Source organism: Protopterus annectens, chromosome 6.part0 (genome assembly GCF_019279795.1).
Source record: "Protopterus annectens isolate FY-2018-M chromosome 6.part0, PAN1.0, whole genome shotgun sequence".
Lineage (NCBI taxonomy): Eukaryota > Metazoa > Chordata > Ceratodontiformes > Protopteridae > Protopterus > Protopterus annectens.
Window position 1 is genome coordinate 768,039,826 of NC_056737.1, and position 22,019 is coordinate 768,061,844.

The window sequence follows — 22,019 nt, forward strand, 5'->3', positions numbered from 1 at the left end:
GTGATTTCAGAGATACTGGAGTGAAAGAATTCTGACATCTCCGCACCCAAGAAAGAGAAGACTTGCCATCTGTCACCCGTCAGCAGTCTCTAAGTACAGGAGAGAGGCACGTAAGCACACAAAAACTCATTAAGCTATTCAGTCAGTCTTTTAGTTTATGATGATCTGCTTAATCCAGTGCAAGATCACAGGGGAGCTTGAACCTGTTAACAGCACTCGGTGAGTGCAAGCAGTAGAAAGCCATCGTGAAAGGAGAACCAGCTCATCACAGGACACACGTGTGAACGTGCACACAATCACGCTTACCTAAAGGCAGTTTAGAAGATTGCCAAGTCATCTATGACGCATCTTTTGAATGTGGGACAAACTGGAGCACCTAGTGAAAATCCATATGGATACATAAATACTGTGCAGATTACACACACAAGGCATTCCAGCTGAGAACCAACCACAGTGATCCAGCAATATCAACTAGTGTCCTGCTGTGCCATAGTAAGCAGTTAGAAGTTGTAGAGAGAGAGAGAGACTTCTTTTTCCAGTAAAGTAGTCTGCACATTGTTGCTGTCAAACAAAAGGTCTGCAGGCTAGACAAAAGAGAGAACCTTTGAGAAAAAAAATGGTATGTCAAGGAGGCCTACTGATAACCACTCTTGACAGGGTTCTCCAGTCAGTTGTAGCTTCAAAGATGACACTTCCCCTTTTCGGTTCCACTTCCCCCTTCCATTCTACCTCCCCCTACCACCGCCATAGAGGGGAGATTGATCTGAGTTGATATCAGATGAACTGATCTTCGGTATCATAACTTCAGAGTACAGAATAGAATTGAATGCCCTACTTCCTTTTATGTGGATGCCACCTTTTCCATGATCAACTGGATTTGGTCTTGCCTCTGGGTTTATACTCCGCAGGCCTAAGGGAACAATAGAAGGTGTCTTGTCAGAAGAGCTGAGAAAAAGCTTCTGCTGTAAGCTGTTCCTGGGCCCCTAGAAAAATGACCAATGGGACAGCCCATTTTGGATCTTTTGAAGATAAATTTCTTCCTAACGGTCCGAAGTTCAGAATGTTTTCCTTGCAGTCCCTTCTGTCTATACTAATGCCCAGGACTATTCTCACTCTGGACATCTAGAACACTTAAGTCTGCCAGTATGTGAAAAAAATCAGGACATTCCTCCGGTTCAGAGCAGGGGATTGCCACTCAGTTTACCTCCTCGAGAGAGACAAGTACCAGGGAAAGTCACCTCTGGCTTGATGGGATATTCTGCACCACTCTCATACATTTGTATGTGTGTTTTTTTTTTTTTTTTTTTATGTGTGTCACAGCCTTACTTCCTGGCACTAGAAAGCAGCTGGCCCCATTCCATATCTTTGGATCTGTAGTAGGCTGGCCAGTTGAGTGGATGTAGTGTGTAGTCATTTCCCATGTCATGAATGCTTCTACAACAGTGATTTTACTAAAACAGATACTGTTTTGGTAACAATTATACCATCTGTCATTTTGTTGGCATGGAATTGCAATATCAGGTTACACAGTTTACATCAGCAGCTGCTTTGACCAGATAGCATTTTTGAAAGAATTTTTTCGTAAATCTGATTGTCTTTGTATGATGGTTGTGTAACCATGGAGCTAATGTACATTAAAGTAAGCAAGTGTGTGTGTGTGTGTGTGTGTGTGTGTGTGTGTGTGTGTGTGTGTGTGTGCGTGCGCACGTGTATGTGTGTGCGTGTGTGTTTCCTCTCGTTCTAGTTTACAATCGAGAGAGGTCCATCTGCCTTAACATGCTGTCCCTCCTCACACCACCTTTGGAGTAACTGGGTTAGACATGCCAGATCCACCTCCCCCTAGGTTGCTTCTTCTTCTTTCGGCTTTTCCCGGTTAGAGGTTGCCACAGCGGAACTCTGGTCCGCTAATGATTGGCAGTAGATTTTTATGGTGCCGAGGTGCCAGCTCGATGCCCAACCTTGAACGAAGGCACGCCCTACGCATGTCTTTCGAATGGCACTCGACCATGGGGAGGACATGCAGACTCCACACAGAGCGCGCTTCAGCTGAGAATCGAATGGGAGAACCTCTTGCTGTGAGGCGACAACGCTACCGCTACACCACCACGGCTTATACCCTAGGTTGCTTGTTGCTCTTTCTTAAACATTTTGTAGTTCTTAATCAGAATATTTAAGTGTCAGGGTGCATATTCAAAAGAGTTGTGGTGTTAGCATTATTTTTTATAATGCACACTCAAAAGTATTAAGCCACCGTTGTGTCTAGATGCTGTTTACTAATGGCGGTACATGGTAAATTCTTTACTTAAAATTGAATAATGAGTTTCGGTCACAGGCTGTGTATGTGCTACAAACTGACTTATGTTTGCAGTACTTATTGAGAAGTAATTTCATTCCACTACCAGTTTCCACAGTGACTGCAATAGTTAACTTGGGTGCACCACAGTTCGTAGTTGGTCTGGTATGTCTACTATTGATTTATCTTAAAATATTTAATGGTTACTTGAGGAAAAAAAACATTTTGCTAATCTTTAATCATTTTTGAGTGTTCACAACTGCTTATTGATCAGTTAATAGTAAAGCCCCTGAAGTTCATTGTAATAGCTAAACAAAATTCTGTTGCAGGTGCAGGAAGTTTTAAGTCTGCTTAGGAATTATCAAGACATGCCGAATAATAGAAACTTGATAGGATCCTTGCCAAGGAGGTTACTTTTAGAAAAACCCTCTGAAATGTTCGAGGTTTATTCATGCCTTAAAAGATGGATGTTTTTACATATGATGATGTCATTTTCATTTGTTCCTCAACTGATGGGTTCTGATATGAGACTCTGATCTGACTCCCCCACTTCTTCCAGATCATGGGATCCTAGAACTCTCGAGCTCCTCTCTACCCCATAATGCCCCACCAACCTAACATACCCTAGATCTCATTTGTTGCCATGGGTATCAGATGTGGATTCTAGCTGTCAAGTGTGTTTTGAGTAATTGTTGGATTTTTCATTGTTGCTGGTGTTTGTGAGTTACTTATTTAGTGTTTTGCTTTTCTTCTTCCTCCGTTCCATATTTTAGTGTAATTAGCAATTTTGTCTTCCTTTTTAGTATTAGTCACCGTTTTCAGTACTTCTTTTGTTACCATAGGTTGTATTCTTTTGTACTTTTTGAGCACTTTGTCTGCTGTTGTTGGTAGTTTTCATTCTTTTCCTTTCACTTCTTTCCTTTATTTTAAAAAAAAGTCTGCCTGTATAGATAGACTGTTTTCTTTTAGTGTAATAGTATAGCTTCTCTGCTTTTTGGCTAAGATCTTGGTACTTGTTTTCAGCTGTGTATTGTCGTGGTAGGTAGTCTTAAGATGTCAGAAGAACCCTCTGGGTTTAAAAAATTTATTTCCTGTGGGATAAGATCCCAACTTCTGATGCCCACAGGGAAAGTCTATATTGTTTGGGTCTGGCACACCTTGATATTAACTGCAACATTTGCTTGGGATTTAATTCTAGGACCTTGAGTGAACAAATTAATTCTGCGGGGTCTCTTGACCTGTACTTCCTGTTTGGTGGCTGGGGCTCAAACCCCTTCTAAAAGTCAGAGAAATTAAACGTTGACCCTCAAGCTAAAGACAAGGAGTCCCGGGAAAGGTCTCCAGCTCATTCCTTGACTTTGACTTTGGCTTCGGCACCCTCAGTAGTAGTCCCCCTGCCAAGATTCAAAAAAAGTTGGATACGCAAGTCTGTGATCTGACAAACTCAAAGATCAAGGTTTCCATGGATCCATACCCCACTGCTTACATTGGATCTGATTTCATCCAGACTCCCCTCTCCATTTGTAGAAGAGTTGTCTCAAAGGCATTTTAGGCCTCCTTCCACTGCATCCTCTCTTCGATCCTCCAGAAGCCTTTCAGAAGCAGATGATGAGGAAGTTCTTCAGAGCACAGATAAAGATGGGTTCTTCCAGGCCTGGGAGCTAATGTCTGTCCACTTCCTCTCTGGTATCTCCTTCTCCAATCTATCCTTCTGTTTCAGAGCCATTGAATCTGATATCCCTGGGAGTGTCTACTTCAGATCTGAATAATGCTTGCTTTTCTACTCCAGTGTTTCCCCTGAGCTGACTGGCAGAGTGTTTTGGAGCTGAAGCATTGGTGCCGGATCCAGGGGCTTGGAATAGACTCCGAAGCTTTCAGAACCATCTCTTCCCCTCTGAGCCTCAGCACTGGATAGCTCTGGTCTGATTCTCTCCTGTGGTGGAGTGCTGACGGGGTTGCAGGAGCCAGTGATTCAAGAGTTTCCAGCTTTGGACTGTCTGCTTCTGTTTCTCCTTGGTACTCTGCTTTCGAAGTTGTAGAGAGGAGTTTCTCTATACCTAGAAAACAGACATTCCTTCCCCCATCATATTAGACAACACTGCCTCATACTGTTCTGTGTCCTGAGCCTCTGCCATCTCTTCCACTGGGGCAGCCAACCTAAGTAAGCCTCCAGCCAGTCCATCAGGGCATTATCTCTTCTGATACTTCCCCAGAACACTCCACTGAGGAAGTCACTCGAAAGAGTACGTGCAGAAGAAGGCATTGAGAGTCCCCCTAGGATTCCCTCACAGAGGACACTGATTTTGATAAAGGAGAGGGGTCCCCCAATCACCACCTGATGACGTTTCATTTGGGGAGACATCCCGGAGCTCTTGAAACCAAAAAGCTGTTTGGTGTTCCAATACCCCTTCCTAGAAAGAATTGGTGTTCCTAGAAGATTTCAGGTCTGGCCCATCTACTTCTTGGGTGACCCCTGCCCTATGAGCTCATTGACTTGGTCTCTTGGTGGGCGTGGAAGGCGCTGGGCACTGTTAAGCCAATGCCTAAAAGACCAGATAAAATTCTTCCCTCCTTAAAGACTACGATCACTGGAGCAAGGCAGTACCGGTCTACACCATGGTTGTGGCTGCTGCTACAAGAAAGGAACTAGCAGAGTAGAGTTCTTTTGTCCATCTCCCTAATAGAGAGTCTAGGGCATTGGACAGATTTGGGAAGCATGTTTATGCCTAAGCAGCCTTTGCTCTTGGGTCGCTCAGTTACTTGTCACACTTTACCAGATTGCAAAGAGATTTGATCAAGGAGCTTACCAAATCTCTTTCTGGGTCCATGTCCTCCAGGGATGAAAACAGAATCTCCTTTCAGTTGGCCACCCTCCAACCTGTTTCAGATGGATCCATGAGGTTAATCTCCCATGTTGCAGGAGATGCCTAATTGACAGCCAGTTCAGGCATAGCCATTGGGAAACATGACTGGATACGCTTATGAGATTTTGCAGAACCATTTACGTCTTCATTCATCAATGCACCCTTTGACAGATGTTCTCTGCTTGGCTCCAAGGTTAATGACACCCTCTCTAGCTGTGAACAAGAGGGAGAAACTCCGTCTGCCATGGGTGTACGTTTTTCTACCCCTCAAAGGCTCTTCTCTAGGATGCCAGTGAGGTGGCATAAAGCTGTGGTTTAAGAAGTTCCAGGATTCATGTGGAGATGAGTTCCCTTCTCAGTCCCTGAGGTGACGTAACTGTAAGACATTGTTCTCGCAGCAGAGGTGTTCCGCAGAATACAGGATCTAAAGATTCTTTATCAGCCCCTGAAGGAAGGCCTGACTGTCGTTTTCTGGAGGTAGTCAGGGGTTATTTATCCCTGCATCAGAGAGCCTGATTATCTATCACAAAAGTTTCATGGGTGCAGAGGATTATATCCACAGGTTACATCATAACATTTTTCCTAGTCCATCCCACAGTTCTGAAGAAAAATCCCTGATGTTCCACCCAGTCAGTTGGAAGCAGCTTCTGTAGAAATAGAAAAGCTGCTAGAAAATCATCCAAGAAGTCCCCCAGATCAGAGGGGTCAAGAATTTGTTCAGGATTCTTCTTGGTGTCAAAAATGACGAGACTTGAGAGCAGTTCTGGCTCTCGGCAAGATAAATTAGTTTAGTATACAAAGTTTTGAGGGTGGTCATGGTTCAGTCCATTTTTACCTCTGTTGCAAAAGGATAATTGGACATGATAGATAAATCTTGAAGATGAATATTATCACATCAAAATGAACAGGCATTCTAGGAGAAAGTTATGCTTCTGGCTGGGAGACGGTCATTACCAGTTCAAGCACTGCCTTTTGGTCTCACCACAGTCTCCCAGGATGTTCAGTAAATGCATGGCAGTGGTAGCAGGTCACTTGAGACTGCTGGGATTCCAGGTGTTTCCATATGCCAGTCAAGATGACTCTAGTGTGCAAAAGATATCGTCTATGGTGGATTTATTCAAACCAGCTCCACGAAGGCTGTCCCTTTATTCTTCCCCTTCCCAAGGCCACGGTGACCATGGATGCCTCCCATCTTGGGTGAAGGAGCACTATTTGGGAAGGACAGTCCAAGGCATTTGGTCCTCTGAAGAGGTCAAGATATGCACATCAATGTCCTGGAGATGAGAGCTGTCCTCCTAGTATTGTAGGCCTTTCAAAACACTCTCCCATCCAGGAGAATTGCGATACAGATGGACAGTGTGTTGGTAGTTGGGTTCATCAACAGACTGGGGGAACTATGCCCTCTGGTTTGTCAGACAAAGGGGAACCAGATCTTGCCGTCTTTGTTGAGAAGCTGTGAGAGTATGGCGATGGATGATCTCTTCTAATTGCTTTCTAATAGCAATGTGCATCTTGGAGAAATCCCAGTGTGACTGCAGACAAACTAGGCAGGTCTATTCTGATGCCAGATGAGTAGTCTTTCAACATGATGGAGAAGATTTTCCATCAGTCGAGACAGCCATGCAGCGATCCATTTGCCTCTCCCCTCAACAACGAGTGCCTCAGGGTCTGTGCCCTGATCCCTCCATCAGGGATGTCACTGAGAGATGCTGTAGTTCATGAGTGATCCTCCAGTCTCCTGTATGCTTTTTCACCCTTACCATTAATTCCCAAATTTCTTTAGAAAGCAGTGTGGTTGAAGAACACAGTGATCCTCATTGCACCCTTTTGGCCTTGTCATATTTTGTTCCTGTTCCTTTGGCCTCATCTTCTACATCCACCCTGGATGCAGCTCCAGACCACCTGTCTTACCTGTCCGGCATGACTCTTCTGGATATAACGAGCCTTAAACTGACCCCATGATTTCTCCATTAACGCTGACTACTAGACATCCCAGGCTGTCCTACCCAGCCCATTGTATTTTGCTGTCTTCCCACAAGTCTTCTACTAGAAAGACTTACAAGAGTAAATGGAAAAGATTTGTCTTTTTGGGCCCTTAGCAAAGATCTGGATCCTTTTTCAGCACCTGTGCAAGCAGTCCTTGAATATTTAATGAAGGAGCTAGTTTTTCAGCTGTTAAAGTTTAGTTGGCTGCCATTTCTAATTTTCACATGGGTGAAAATAAATACATTAGCCTCTTCTAAAGTATGCAAGGCCTTTTTCAAGGAAGAGTTTTTGCTTAAACTACCTCTAAAAGATCCTGCTTCCCCTTAGGATTTAAATGTAATGCTTCAGGCCTTAAACCAATCTCTCTCTGAACCTTCAGCCAAAACTGACCTCAAATCTTTATCTTGGAAAACCATTTTTCTAGTGGCTATTGCGTCAGCTAGAATATCTGAATTCCAGGCACTGTCTTCAAAGCCTCCTTATCTAATTTTTTCATAAGGACAGGGTGTCATTGTGAACTAATCTGTCCTTTTTACCTAAGGTAGATTCTGACTCAAATATTAACAAGGCCATTAATTTCACAATTTTCTTTCCAGATTTTTCAAACTAAGGAGAGTATGTGCTACACCTGTTAATGTGCATAGACAACTTAATTTCCATCTTCATAGAACCAAAGACTTTAGGAAATCTGACCAGTTATTTGTTTCCTTTTCTCCTAACAGGCTAAGCAATCCAGTTTCTCAAGTTACATTGACCAAATGGTTGACTGGTTGTATAACCTTTTTCTATGGTAAATTGGGTTTGTCTTTACCAAAACCTCCTGGGTCCATTCTACAAAATCTATGGATGTTTCTTCAGCTTTTTGGTCCACAACATCTTTAAGATGGTATTTGTGCAGCTGTAGCTTGAGTTAATCCACACACACTTTCATTGCTCATTACAAGTTGTATTTGGTTTCTAGGAACAGAGTGGCATTTGGCTTAGCAGTGCTCTGGAATTTCCTTCCTTAGGGGTCTCCCAAATGTACAGTAACTGCAGACTGTGTCCCATCAGTTGAGGAACACATAAAAATGACATTATATAAAAAAAGATCTGATGTCAATTTTAATTCGTTCCTCAACATATAGATTTGGATCCAGTGCTCTGATCAGACTCTGCTGTGATGATCTGCTGTGATGATCAACAAACTCACGAGCTCTTTTCCTACTGACAGTGCACCATGCCTAACTTCCCTCGGATCTCGTTTGCCACTTTCACGGCTATACGTGGGTGACTGCAGCTCTCGGGCTAAATCATTAAGTGAATTCTCTTTAAACTATTATTTTTTCTAGTCTTGAACCATGTGTAATCTTCTGCTGGAATTTTCATTTCAATTTTTGACTTTCAGGATTCCCTTGTTAACTTTATTTTGCCTTTTACACTTGTTAGTGTATTCTAAACTACCATTGTTGGCAGGGCCTTTTCTACCCCTTATTCATTGTCCTTTCTATGGGGTTTTGCTGTTTAGTGTATTGCCGATAAGTTAATCTGTCTTTTCTTATGATTAGTGTAATTATTTAAAAGAAATAAAAAAATACTATCTTATTTTTATTTCTCCAACTGACTGTTGCTGTTGTTACTGTTGTTACTGTTGTTGCCTGTTGTGAACTTTTTGAATCTCTGTTCAGGCATAGTAGAAAAAGTGCAAGAGATGTGGGTATAAAATATCTTTCTGTGGGCACCCACTGTCTTTGTATACTGTTCAGGTGCAGAGCACTTTTATCAGGATTGCGACATTTTCCATGGCCTTAATCCTCGTGCTGTTATCAAGAGGAACAGTAAGCTGTTATTAAAAATGGTATGTTGCCATCCCTTTTTTCGGAGGCTTTATCTGGAGTTCAGCCTCCAAAACTTAAAGTTAGGGACCCTTCAGAAAGGTCCAAGACTTTGGAATCTTCGGCTTCTAGTTCTTCAGAGTTGAAGAAGAAAAGAGAAAAATTGGATCCTAAACCTTCTGGGAGCCGACTATCTTTGGATCCAAGCATATATATATTTCTAGTCCATCGACCTTGGATCCAACCAGACGTGCTTTGGATAAGAAGTCTCCCAATCAAAAGCCTTTGCCTCACATGGCGTAATCACCCTTCTTGGATCTAGTACTGGGCAGAGTTCTTGAGCGGCACTCTAAGCCCCCTTCAGTGGTGTCTTCTTGTTCTTTCAGATGTCTCATGGAGGCTGATGTGGAAAGGCTGGTTAGGAGATTGATCACGGAGCAATTTCAAAAGGGAATCTTTATGGTTCCTACCCCCCTCGGAGCAGGAACATCATCCATCGACTACTCCTCTTTTGACTCAGAGTTCGAGCATTCCAGGTCCTTCTTTGTCGGATCCAAAGAGTTTTCTGTTCAGATCCTACAGTTACTCAGCATGCACCAGCTCCAACATCTTTGGATCTGGATGACTATCTGAGCCTAAGCTTCCAGGTCGGATCCTGGGGATCGTATCGATTCAGAGGTTTTCAGAGCTTTGGCATTGGATAGCTCCGCTCCGGCTTTCACCTCGGGTGGCCAGCTGTCAGAGCGGAGGGAACCGGCAGACCAGAAACTAATTTTCTTGGCTCTGTTGGCCACCTACTGTCTGGAGCAGTTGACTTTTGAAGTTGTGAGGAGGGATGTTCATCGTGCATACAGCTGCAGTCATAACAGATGGGTTTTCCTGCCGTCAGGCGGGTCCTCGGTCGGCCGAATTCCAAAGTCTAGGTCTGGCGTCGGTTGTCTTCGCTACTTCCCTGACGTCAGTGCGACAGGGGTATAAAAGAACCAGCCGACGCCATTTTCTTCAGTCTTTCGTGCCGCGCGGTGCCCGAAGCAGAAGCAGTTCGCAAGTGCCGGTCGGCCAGCTCCTGAGATTACGAATATCTGCAACCGAAGTCTTCTTGAAAGCTAAGTACCCCGTTGGGGAAACTTTTCTTGGCTCAGACAAAGTTAATAATTGTATTTCATGTGGGAAGCAAATACCGCATAAGGATTTTCATTCCCTCTGCATTCCTTGCTTAGGCCCAGACCCCGACGTCTCGGCCTGTCGTTTTTGTGCTACATTCAACAAACGCACCATTAAGCGTCGGGCGGAGTTCGCCCAGCACTTTTTTGGCAAAAAATTTAACTACATAATGTCGTCGGATACTCCGACTCCAGTTTTGACTAAAAGACGCAAAGATAAGGACCGACACACGAGGTCCGCGGCCTCTACCGACACCATGCCAAAGCCGACTACAGGTGGTCCGGTCCTCAGCGAGGCGCCTACGCAGCCCCTGACTACCGACGACACTTCATTGGCGGTGTCTTCTGTACCCGAGGTCGCAGGCTGTTCGGCCCACACCCCGACTACAGATGCCAAAGCCACTCTTGGCGGTGAAACTCAGAGTTTAGACATGTCTGCCTCCTCTCAAGGTGTCTTCAGGCCTTCCTCTTCTTTTTCCATCAAGGCTTTCACTAAGTCTAAGACAGCCATGCATTCTAAAAAACAAACCCCACAGGGCCCTTCTCAAGGCCCCATGCTTAAAAAGCAGATGCTCAAAATGGCTGAGGACTTAATTTCTCTTATCAGGGGTTCTCAACCCCCCCCCCCCCCGGAAAAAAGGACCAGAGTGGAGGAAGAGTCCCCCTCCTCGGATCAGGCTTCCATTATTTCAGAACATTCTGATGACCAGGAACATTCATACTCCCCTTTTGAAGATTCTGATGCAGAGGAGTCCATTCCCTCTGTCTCCCCCCCTGAGGATTACTCCTTTGGGAAAACCTTGCATACCTTGAGGGAACACTTCCACTGGGAAGGTCAGGAGTATTCAGACTCCAAGAAAAGGCTTAAGGATTTTCTCTTGCTCCCTCAGCACAGGCCTCTGGCTATACCCCCGTCTTAGATATCCTTGATGATGTGTATTAGGAGTCCTGCCTTAACCCAGACTCTTTACCTCCAGCCCCAGTCAAGCCTGACAGGTATTACCAGGTTCCTGACTCACACCAATTCCTATACAAAAGCCATGCGGCTGACCCAGAAACTATCTCACAGGGCCCCAAGGGAATTAAGGCCTCCACTGCTAAAAATCCTTTACCTTCAGAGAGGGATTCCAGAGCTTTAGAATGGTGGGGGAAAAAGGTATACACCTCTGCCACCTTATCCATGAGGGCATTAAACTGCCAGTTCCATATGTTAAAGTACCAACAGTTTCTGTTATCACAGTTGAGAAGCAAAATGTCACAACCTGAACAACCAGATTTGAAGGAGTTGCAGGATTTCATACATAGTGCAGAACAAGTAGGTAAGCATACCTTGCAATGTGGTTTTGATGCTTTAGAGGCCTCATGTAGAGCTGCTGTTACAGGATCAGTCATACGTAGACATGCTTGGCTCAAAGAGCAAACCTTACCAGATCATGTCAAAGCTAAATTACTGGATGCACCTCTGCAAAAAGATGTATTGTTTGGTGTTAAAGCTGAGGAGGTATTAAAGAAAATGGAGGAAAAGGCAGTGAAAGATTTCCTACAAGTACAACCTCCACGTTTCAGTAGAAATTGGCCTTCAAAAAATTGGTCCTTTCCAGCTACGGACAGACCCCGAAGAGGTAGATACAGGCGCCCGAGGGGTAGAGGGCAATCTCAAGGATCGTTTAGAGGCAGACAATGGCAAGCACCTACCCAAAGAGGTAGTGAGGATAGTTCATAGCCATTCAGAAAGCAGAACCAATGACTTTCCCCTTTGCATGCCAAGCAAGGCTCAAATGGCAGCACCTTTAGGCAGAAAACTGGCATTATTTTCAAAAAATTGGCATATTGTCACAAAAGACAAATGGATCCTGGACATTATAGACAGAGGCTACATATTCCACTTTCACACCCTTCCAAAAATGAGAGGCATGCCAAACCTGCCACACAATCAAAGGGCAGAGGCACAAAAACAAATTTCAGATCTCATGGACATGAAAGCTATTCAAGAGGTACCTGCACAAGAACAGGGTCAAAGTTTTTATTCCAGACTATTCCTGGTACCAAGGAAGGGCAAAGATTGGAGACCTATTTTGGACCTATCCATCCTAAGCACATTTTTACTCGTGCCAAAATTCAAGATGCTCACATTAAAGCAGCTTCTTCCCATGCTGGGCAAGGAGTCTTGGCTGGTAACACTGGACCTCAAGGAGGCATACTTGCATGTCCCAATCAGACAAGATTGCAGAAGATACCTCAGATTTCTTGCAGGTTCAACACATTATCAATTCTCTGCATTGCCCTTTGGCTTATCTACTGCGCCCAGGGTGTTCACGAAATGCCTGGCATCAGTAATTGCCTACTGCAGAGACTGCAAGGGATACAAATATACCCATATTTGGACGACTGCCTGATCCAAGCGGACAGCAAGCACATACTTCTGAAACATCTGGCTTTTGTAATAAGGTTGTTGAATTCCCTGGGATACACAGTCAACAAAAAGAAATCGAGGCTAATACCCTCTCAAACAATTTTCTTGGGTGCCAACTTGGATACAAACACCCAGATTGCCTACCTCATGCCAGAGAAACAAGGGCAACTAACTCAATACTTCAGAAAACTGGCAACTTTCACCAGGCTGACTGCAAGGAAAATCCTGCAGGCTCTGGGATTCATGGCATCTTGCATCCTACTAATCCCATGTGCAAAGCTGCATATGAGGAAAATTCAATGGTACCTGAAAAGCCTATGGTCTCAGCACAGCCACACCTTGGAAACAATAATACCACTAATTCCATGTCTTCAAAAGGAATTTCTGTGGTGGGCTCAAGCATGCCAAACAAACACAGGTCTCCCATTCTGCAAGCCTCAAGCAAGTCAAACCATCACAGCAGACGCCTCGGATTACGCCTGGGGGGGCACACATGACAGATCGGTGCATTCAGGGCAGATGGTCCCAAAAGGAAAAGCACCTACACATCAGTCAAAAGGAAATGCTAGCAGTAATAAAGGCTATTATAGCTTTCAAAGACCTGCTGCATCCAGGCCAGCTATTGATAAGGACAGACAACACCACAGTAATGTGGTACATAAACAGTGAGGAACCCACTCATACCCCCTATGCAGGCTAGCCATGTCTCTTTGGAACATGGCTCTAGAATTGCAAATCGAGCTTCAAGCACAGTTCCTGCCAGGCAAGGAAAACATGCTGGCAGACCACCTAAGCAGAAATATGACAGATCCACACGAATGGAAGTTGCATCCTCAAGTTTTTTCAATGATAATTCAAGCATGGGGAAGGCCAGACATAGATCTCTTTGCCTCCCACAGAAATCACCAATTGGCAAAATTCTGCTCAAGGACCTTTCATTCACAGGCCTGGAAAGTGGACGCACTCTCTTTCAGTTGGACAACAATGACAGTTTATGCCTTTCCACCTCTTCCTCTGCTGCCCAAAGTTCTATTAAAAACCAGAGCAGACAGACCAAAGATGATTCTCCTTGCTCCAGACTGGCCAAGACAGCACTGGTACTCACTCCTGAGGAGCCTAATGCATTCCCCACCATGGATCCTGCCTCTAAAGCCTCTTCTACTGACTCAGCACAACTTCAAAACTCTTCAGTCAGCTGAAAACACTCAATCTAGCCGCATGGAAGATTCCTTAAAATCACAACAGACCGTACTCTCCAAGGAGGTACAGGATGTCATTTTGGAGGCCAGAAGACCTTCTACTAGAAAAGCCTACTCCGCCAAATGGAAACGGTTTTGTGCTTGGAATGAGAAAAAGGGCCAGAACCCTGGAATACTGAATTTACCTCAAATATTACAGTACCTAGCTGAGATGCTAATCAGTGGGCTTTCATTCTCTTCCATCAAAATCCATGCCTCAGCCATTTCTGCAGAACACAACACTGATCCTCCTTTATTCTCTCACCCCCTCTTAAGGCAGTTCCTCAGAGGGGCTAAGAATATAAAACCCCCAAGGAAACAACCAGTACCTGCTTGGGATCTCAATTTCATTCTAGAGAAACTGACTTTGCCTCCTTTTGAGCCAGCTGCCTCAACAGAACTGCAATATTTGTCCTGGAAAACAGCCTTCCTGCTGGCTATCACCTCAGCTCGCAGGGTTTCAGAACTACAAGCCCTCATGGCTGTGCAGCCTTTCATTATTTTCCATCAGGACAGAGTTTCCTTATGAACCAATCCTTCCTTTATGCCAAAGGTAGTATCCAGGATAGCCTTGAATCAGGCTATCCACTTGCCTACCTTTTACCCCAATCCTCAAAACAAAGGGGAGAGACTACTACATTCCTTGGACATTCACAGACAACTATGTTATTATTTGGACAGAACAAAGCCTTTCAGAAAATCAGAGCAACTCTTTGTGTCCTATGCTTCAGGGGCTCAAGGGAAGCCTATTTCCAAACAGACAGTCTCAAAATGGATAGCCCACTGCATACGCTTTTGTTACTCTCTTCATGGTAAAACTGTACCTGCAGGCATCAGGTCTCACTCCACAAGGGCCACAGCTACCTCTGCAGCTTTCCTCAGGGGGGTTCTTACCAAAGATATTTTGGAAGCTGCCACTTGGAGTTCTGTGCATACTTTCTCCAAGCACTATCACCTGCCTTTATACTCCAAATCTAGAGCAGGTTTTGCCACTGCAGTTTTGCAGGGCATCCTGGCTCCTCCTAGATCCACCTAGTGCCTACCACCCCTTTTTTAGCTTTGGTATTCTACCCATTTGTTATGACTGCAGCTATATGCACGATGAACATAGTACAGTTTTGTACCTACCATAAATGTAGATGTTCGAGTGCTAATACAACTGCAGTCCAGGTTTCCCTCCCTCCTTCCCCTCTGGAACAGGCCTAATGGCGGACACCTCCTCATACAACCTGATTGGGGTATTCTTTTATGGTGTATTTGCTTGCAACTACTGTTTTTTGATTATACTGCATTGCATTATTACATAAATTTATGTATTGCCTTCCTTCTGGGGGCACCTGACATCTAGGGCAAGAAAAACTGAAGAAAATGGCGTCTGATGGTTCTTTTTTACCCCTGTCGCACTGACGTCAGGGAAGAAGCGACGACCACCGATGCCGGACCTAGACTTTGGAATTCGGCCGACCGAGGACCTGCCTGACGGCCGGAAAACCCATCTGTTATGACTGCAGCTGTATTAGCACTCGAACATCTGCATTTATGGTAGGTACAAAACTGTACTTTTTCTCTGCTCCTGTAGGTCAAGCGGGCCCCCCCCCCCCCAGATCCTCCCTCGACGTCTCATCTGACTTTGCGCCGTGATTCTCAGCATTCTGTACCACTGGGACTTCCAGCCCAGAGCTTCCAGACCACCTAGCTGGGTATTGTCATCTCTTCCGATTGCTTCTCCAGGTCATCCCACTGAAGAAGTCTCTAGAAAGAGGACGTGCAAGAGGAAGCACTTGGACTTCCCCAGGAGTCCGTCACCGAGGATACTGACTTGATGAAGATGGGTTTCCCAGATCACCACCCAAAGAGGTCATAGTTCCCCTCTACTCATCACTTATTAGACCCATTATAGAGTACAGCGCCCCTTTTGGTATGTACCTCACAAGACATGTACAACTGGAAAGGCCGCAGAAATACCTCACAAAGAGGATTACCGGCTTCAAATAGATGCCCTACGCAGACAATCTTAAAAAAACTCCAGCTTTACTCTGTCACGTATCGCCTACTCAAAGGCGATCTCTGCCTAACATACAAAGCTATGTCAAACCCAGAGCTGTTGGACATGCTCCCCTTAAAGAAATCCCAGTCCCTCCAAGCTACACACTCTAGGGACCTAAACCTTGTCACCACAATAAACAGAACATGCTGGAGGGATAGATTCCTGTCCCAGAGAATTCCCATACTCTGGAACAAACTACCTATCTATATCAAACAAAGCTCCTCATTAGCACTCTTCAAGAAGAATATTGATGATTGGATAGGGGATAGGAAATTCACCCCGGGGATCACTTCTGTGGCTCTGCTTGACAGGGGCACAGGAAAATAATTTTCTTGGGTGGCAAAAGCCAGGGTACTGTTTGGCTAGGCTTATGTAAGCCCTAGGGCCAATAGCCTAGTACCTACCTATGAACCTGTAAGACGTCTCATTTGGAGACTTCCTTGAGATCCTTAAGCAGAAGAGTGGTTCGTCTCCCAAACCCAACTCCTGAGGAGTCTGTGTTGGAAGCTTTTGGGTCTGGCCTGTCTACCTCCTAGGTCACTCTGCCCGCTGATGAACTCATTGACTTGGTGTGTAAGTGGGAGTGGAAGGAACCTGATATGATTGCTCCGATCCCCAAGAGACCGGACAAGATTCTGGCTCCACTGTTAGAGAGAGTATTGGAGTAAGGGTGTAGCGGTTGATGGAATGGTTGTGGGGGCAGCAAAAAAAAGGAACTGTTGGAACAAAGTCAAACTGTCCATGCCTCCAGTAGAAATTTTAGAGCTTTGGACAGATTGGGGAAGCAAGTATATGCTTTGGTGACATTTTCTGTCTGATCTCTGAACTAATTGGCAAACTTCACAAGATTGTAAAGGGAAGAACTTTCGAATTCCCTTTCAGGGACCACTATTGCAGAGGTTCCAACTTCTGTGGCCTCACATTTAGCTACCTTTCAGTCTATTGCAAATTCATCTATGAAGCTCATCTTGCATGCTGTAGAAGGTGCCTCAGGGGCAGCAGGTTCAGGCATTTCCATCAGGAGCCATGCCTGGATGCACCTGTGTGACTTTGTGGAGCCTTTCAAGTCATCTTTGTCAGTGCTGCTTTTGACAGCTGTTCTTTGTTTGACGCCACAGTAAACAAACACTCTCTCCAGGTGTGAGAAGGATGGAAAGACCCTATCTGCGGTGGGCATACATTTTTTGATCCCTCAGCAGACCTTTTCCAGGAGCCAATGGGGAGGTCGAAAGATCTGGTTCAGGGTCAGCGGACCTTTTCCATGAACCAACGGGAAGGTCAAAAGATGCGGTTCAGGAAGTCTCCGAGTTCCTTTCCAGGACACACATGGAGATAGTTACCCCAGAAGTGGGGAGGGTGATAATGGCAAAAGACACCCCCGTGGCTTAGGAGGCCCGCAAAACTGAAAGTCTAAGGATACTTTCTCCAACAGACCCTTTCAGTGCTCCTGAACAGAGGCCTGATTGCCTTCCTTGGGGGTCACTTATCACTGCACCAGGAAGCCTGGCTAAACATACAAGATAATTTTCCCCTTCCACCCTCCTCACCCAGGAAGATACCCGATGTCCCACCCAATCAGAGAGAAGCAGCAGCATTGGAGCTACAAAAGCTGCTGGAAAGAGTCATCCAAGAGGTTTCTCCAGACCAAATAGAATCTGGAACTTAAGATTCTTTTTAGTGCAAAGAAAACAGGGGACTGTAGACTGATTTTAGATTTCAGTGTGTTGAACAAATCTGTTAAAAATACTAAGTTCCATATGGTCACGGTTTAGTCCATTTTGCCCTTTCTGAACAAGGACGATTGGATGTGCGTACTAAGATGAACAGATGATCTAGTCATTACCAGTTTAGAGCACTGCCCTTTGGTTTCACCACAGCCCCCAGGGTGTTCACCAAGTGCATGGCAGTAGTAGTGGGTCACCTGAGACTGCATAGATTCCGGGGTTTCCATATGACTGGCTCTTCAGTGCTTCGACCAGGCATCAGCTGATAACAGGCACGAGATCTATTTTTGTAGGCTTGTTCAAATCTTGAAATAATCATCAATTACAAGTCTCAACTACAACCGACTCAGATTTTTAATTCATAGGAGCAATGTTCAACACAGTATCTATGGTAGCATCTCTTCCCCTTGTGAGGGTACAAACAATAAGAAGTCAGTTCAAAAAGATAACTTGCAGTACCAGAATTTCAGCCCAGTTGATTCTGCAAGCCCTAGGATCATTGTCAGTGGCAGTAATCTTTGTTCCTCTAGTAAGACATCACATATGAATACTGCAGTGGATTCTACAAACACAATGGTCAATTCTCTCAATCCACATCAACAAAGATACGAATAATGCAGATATAGAAACAGTATCTCTCCTGGTAGATGCAGTAAGAGCAACTGTTGCAAGGTCGTCCTTTCATTCTCCCTCAGCCCAAAGCCATAGTGACCATGGATGCTTCACAGATTGGGTGGGGTGGGGGAGCATTTTCTGGGAAAGACAGTCCAAGGCACTTGGTCCCCCAAAGAGGCCAGTTTGCATATTAGTGTTCTGGAAATGACAGCAGGACTCCTGGCATTGCACGCATTCCAACTCTCTCTCCCTCATGGAATGATTGTGATCCAAACGGACAACTTGTCAGTGATTTGGTACATCAACAAACCAGTGGGAACCAAATCTTTACTCCATGTGTTAAGAAGCCCCAAGACTGTGGCAGTGGGCATTCTTGTTCAATCACTTTCTGATCACAATGCACATTCCAGAGAACTCCAGCATGATAGCAGACAAACTGAGCAGGTCCCTTTTACTGTCTCAGGAGTGGTGTCTTAGCAGAGTGACGGACATGATTTTCTGTCACTGGGACCAGCCTTGCTGCAATCTCTTTGCATCTCCCGTAAACAAAAGTGCAGCAACTTCTTTGCCCAAGTAACCCCATCTGGGTAGTCACTGAGGGATGCTGTTCTCCATGATTGGCCCTTCCCCCGTCTGTTATACACTCATCCCCTGACTCCTTTAATTCCTAAATTGCTTCAGAAAGCAGCCAGGTTGAAGAGCCGTGTCATCCTTGTTGCACCTTATTAGCCTCGACAAATTTGGATTCCCTTCCTTTGGCCTCATCTTTGGTACTCACCTTGGATTCTGGATCCAACTCCAGACCTATTGCCTCACCCGACATGTGTGATTTACCCAGACATTTCAAACCTCAGACTAACTGCATGGTTTCTCCAGTTCCATTAATAGCAAGGCAACCAATGCTGTCTTCACCTCTCCGTTCTATTCTGTTATCTTCTCATAAACCTTCTATGAGAAAACTCTACAGAAGTAAATGCAGATGATTTGTTTATTGTGCAGAACAAAATCAGATAGAGCCTTTCTCAGCCCCGATGCATTCTATTCTTGAATAATTTTTAGCAAGTTTGTTTAATGAGGCTGTTAGTTCATTGACTATTAAAGTCCAGCTTGCAGCCATTTTGAATTTTCACGTGGGGTTTCAGAATTTTTCTCTGGCTTCCTGCAGGCTATGCAAAGCTTTTTTGAGAGGAACTCTTCTACTTGGATCTCATTACAAAAATCTTATACCACCATGGGATTTAATTTTGGTACTGCAAGCTTTGATACTGTCTCCCTTTGAACCTGCAGCTAAATGTGATTTAAAATTCCTGACCTAGAAGACCATCTTTTTAGTGTCTTTTACATTAGCTAGACGAATTTCAGAACGTCAGGCATTATTTTCTAAGCTCCTATATTTGATTTTTCACAAGGATAGGGTCATGTTGTGTACCAATGCTTTTTTCTTAACTACGGTGGTGTTGGAATCCAACATTAACCTGCCAGTATTCTTCCCAAACTTTACAATTAAAGGAGGAGAATATATGCTGCACTTACTGGATTTGCATAGACTATTCTAATTTGCTTTGTTCGGTGCAGATAAAAATGTGAAGTCAGACCAACTCTTTGTTTCTTTTGCACATTGCAAAATGGACGAATCAGTCGCAAAGCTAATTTTGGCCAGGTGGATAACAGATTGCATCTCTTTTGTCTACAGTAAATTGAATCTCCCCTTCCAAAACTTAAATGCTCATTCCACTAGATCTAAGGCTACTTCCACCATATTCCAGTCTAGAGCATCCATGGATGATATTTGATATTTGTGCGGCTGCTACTTAACCAAATTCTTATACCTTTGTCATTCATTACAAAGTGGATCTGGTGTCTCATCTGCCTCCTCTGTTCCTTGTTTGAGCTCCGACTTCCCTTTTTTTTGTTTTACATGTGGTATTTTCTGTAATAGGTGGCCCTTTTATATCTAGGGACAGCAAACTCGATCTGAGGTACATTAGGTTGGTGGGGCATTATGGGTGAGGGCAGGAGCTGGAGAATTCTAAGATCTGATGATCTGGAAGAAGTGGCCAAGTCTGATCCAAGTCTCTGATCCAGACCCATCAGTTGAGGAAAAATGAAGGCTGCCGACACAGATGGAACGTTATTGTTGAGAATATTACTTTTTTATTGCAGTGTTTGGGAATTGTGTTGTGCACTAATCCATCTGTACCAGTTTATATAATTCTTGATCCCCCCCCCCCCCCCCACACACACACACACTGAAATTTTGATGAAAAGGTTGCTGGTGGTGCTGGCAGGTGTTCATCATATTGATAATTGCTACTGTAACCTTAGCTATATGGGTTAGATCCTGCCAAGGATAATAACAGCTGGCCATCTTCCAAAGCTTCAGGGGACGTTCCACATGCCCAAACTGCCAGGCAGCTTGAGCTGAGCTGACTAAAAGACAAATTTGGGTGTGCATACATTCAGAGCTTTACTGCTACTGAAGAGTATGCTCATTTGAAGCTTTTGAGCATTGTCTGTCTGCTTATGCTGTTCTTTGCTTGGCAGGTAAGTTCCCTGTGGGAGAAAAACTTCCACTTTCTTATTTGTTGCTGTTTTATCAGTTTTCACTTCAGGAAGGTTATTTTAAAGCTAGGAGTGTTGTTTTAATGGACTATCATGAGATTGCATTGTACCTTCAAATGAAGTGCTTCTTTTTCCTGTCATTTTAAACGTGGTGTAAAGTAAGTGAAAATGCATTTTCTGTGGAAAGGTTATGTATTTTGCTTTTTGTGAGGATGGCATAGTATTCTAAACTCTTTTTGCTGTGCTTTTCTGTCATAAGTAACTTTTGCAGACTGATGGTGTTTACCAGCATTTGCTGCTGGTCTTCCCAGGGAAAGAGGCACCATTTTCAGCTTGACCATAGAACAGGCTACCCGTTCCATGGTCTGTCATTCTTCCAGCCACAAAAAAGAAAAAAATTAAGCGAACAGCCTCTGCCACCACAGCAGGCTAGCAGTTTTCCTCAGCCACAGGTGGGTGACTCTGGTGTGGCCATTTGTTGTACCTTATACCACTCCTCTTTTACCCCAGATCCCTGAGGTGTTTCACCTACAACCACTGTGAACCAGGGGTTAGCCATGTCCTTTGTTGCTGTTGGGGTCCCCTCAGTTTGCAAGGGAGAGACACTCTTGTTCCTGGGAGAGAGATTATGGAGGGTTTCCCTGTTGTCAGAATGCTGTATCCATTCCTGGGGAAGCTGCTGCTGCCATTAGATGGCTGTCCCCATTTTTCTTGTCAAAAAGAAATCAGAAGCCAAGCTTGTATCTTCTACTCCTCAGATTTCTTTGGATGGAAGTAGTTTACTGGGTTTGTCTGCATTTGGGTTTAATTCATTTCATTGATCCTTCTTGTAAAGTAGTTTCTGGTAAAAGAAAGGGGTTCATTTTTCTTGAAGAGATTCAAGGTTGTGGATCTGAACAGGAACATGCAGGTGTGACTCCTTCACACTGGATTGTGTTCCTGATATGCTAACTAGACACTGCAGTTCAAAGAGCTTTTTTATTCATAGGAAAAATAACTGATCTAGTCTAAGGTTTTCCGCTCTTGTCTTTGAGCACTGTGAGGGAATACCTCAGGATTTTGAGTCTTATGGCATTTGATTCTCATGATAGCCCTGATAAGACTCCACATGAGAATGATACAGTGGTATCTAAAATCTCTTTAGTTCAAGCACCAACACCCTTTGTCTTTTCAATTCCCATTGCTGGGTTTTGTCAGAAGAGAAATCATTTGGTGTAGACAATAGATATACTTAAATCCAGGTCTTCCCTTCTCCCTCCTTGCTTCAAAGCAGTCAGTCACCACATACGTCTTGGACTCC

The 22,019-nt window shown here is 44.4% G+C and overlaps 1 protein-coding gene across 1 annotated transcript in view; it reads left to right on the forward strand.

The window, feature by feature from the left end:
* ARID4A (AT-rich interaction domain 4A) overlaps positions 1 to 22,019 on the forward strand; it is an 877,572-nt gene that overhangs the window by 627,546 nt on the left and 228,007 nt on the right. The window lies entirely within an intron of this gene.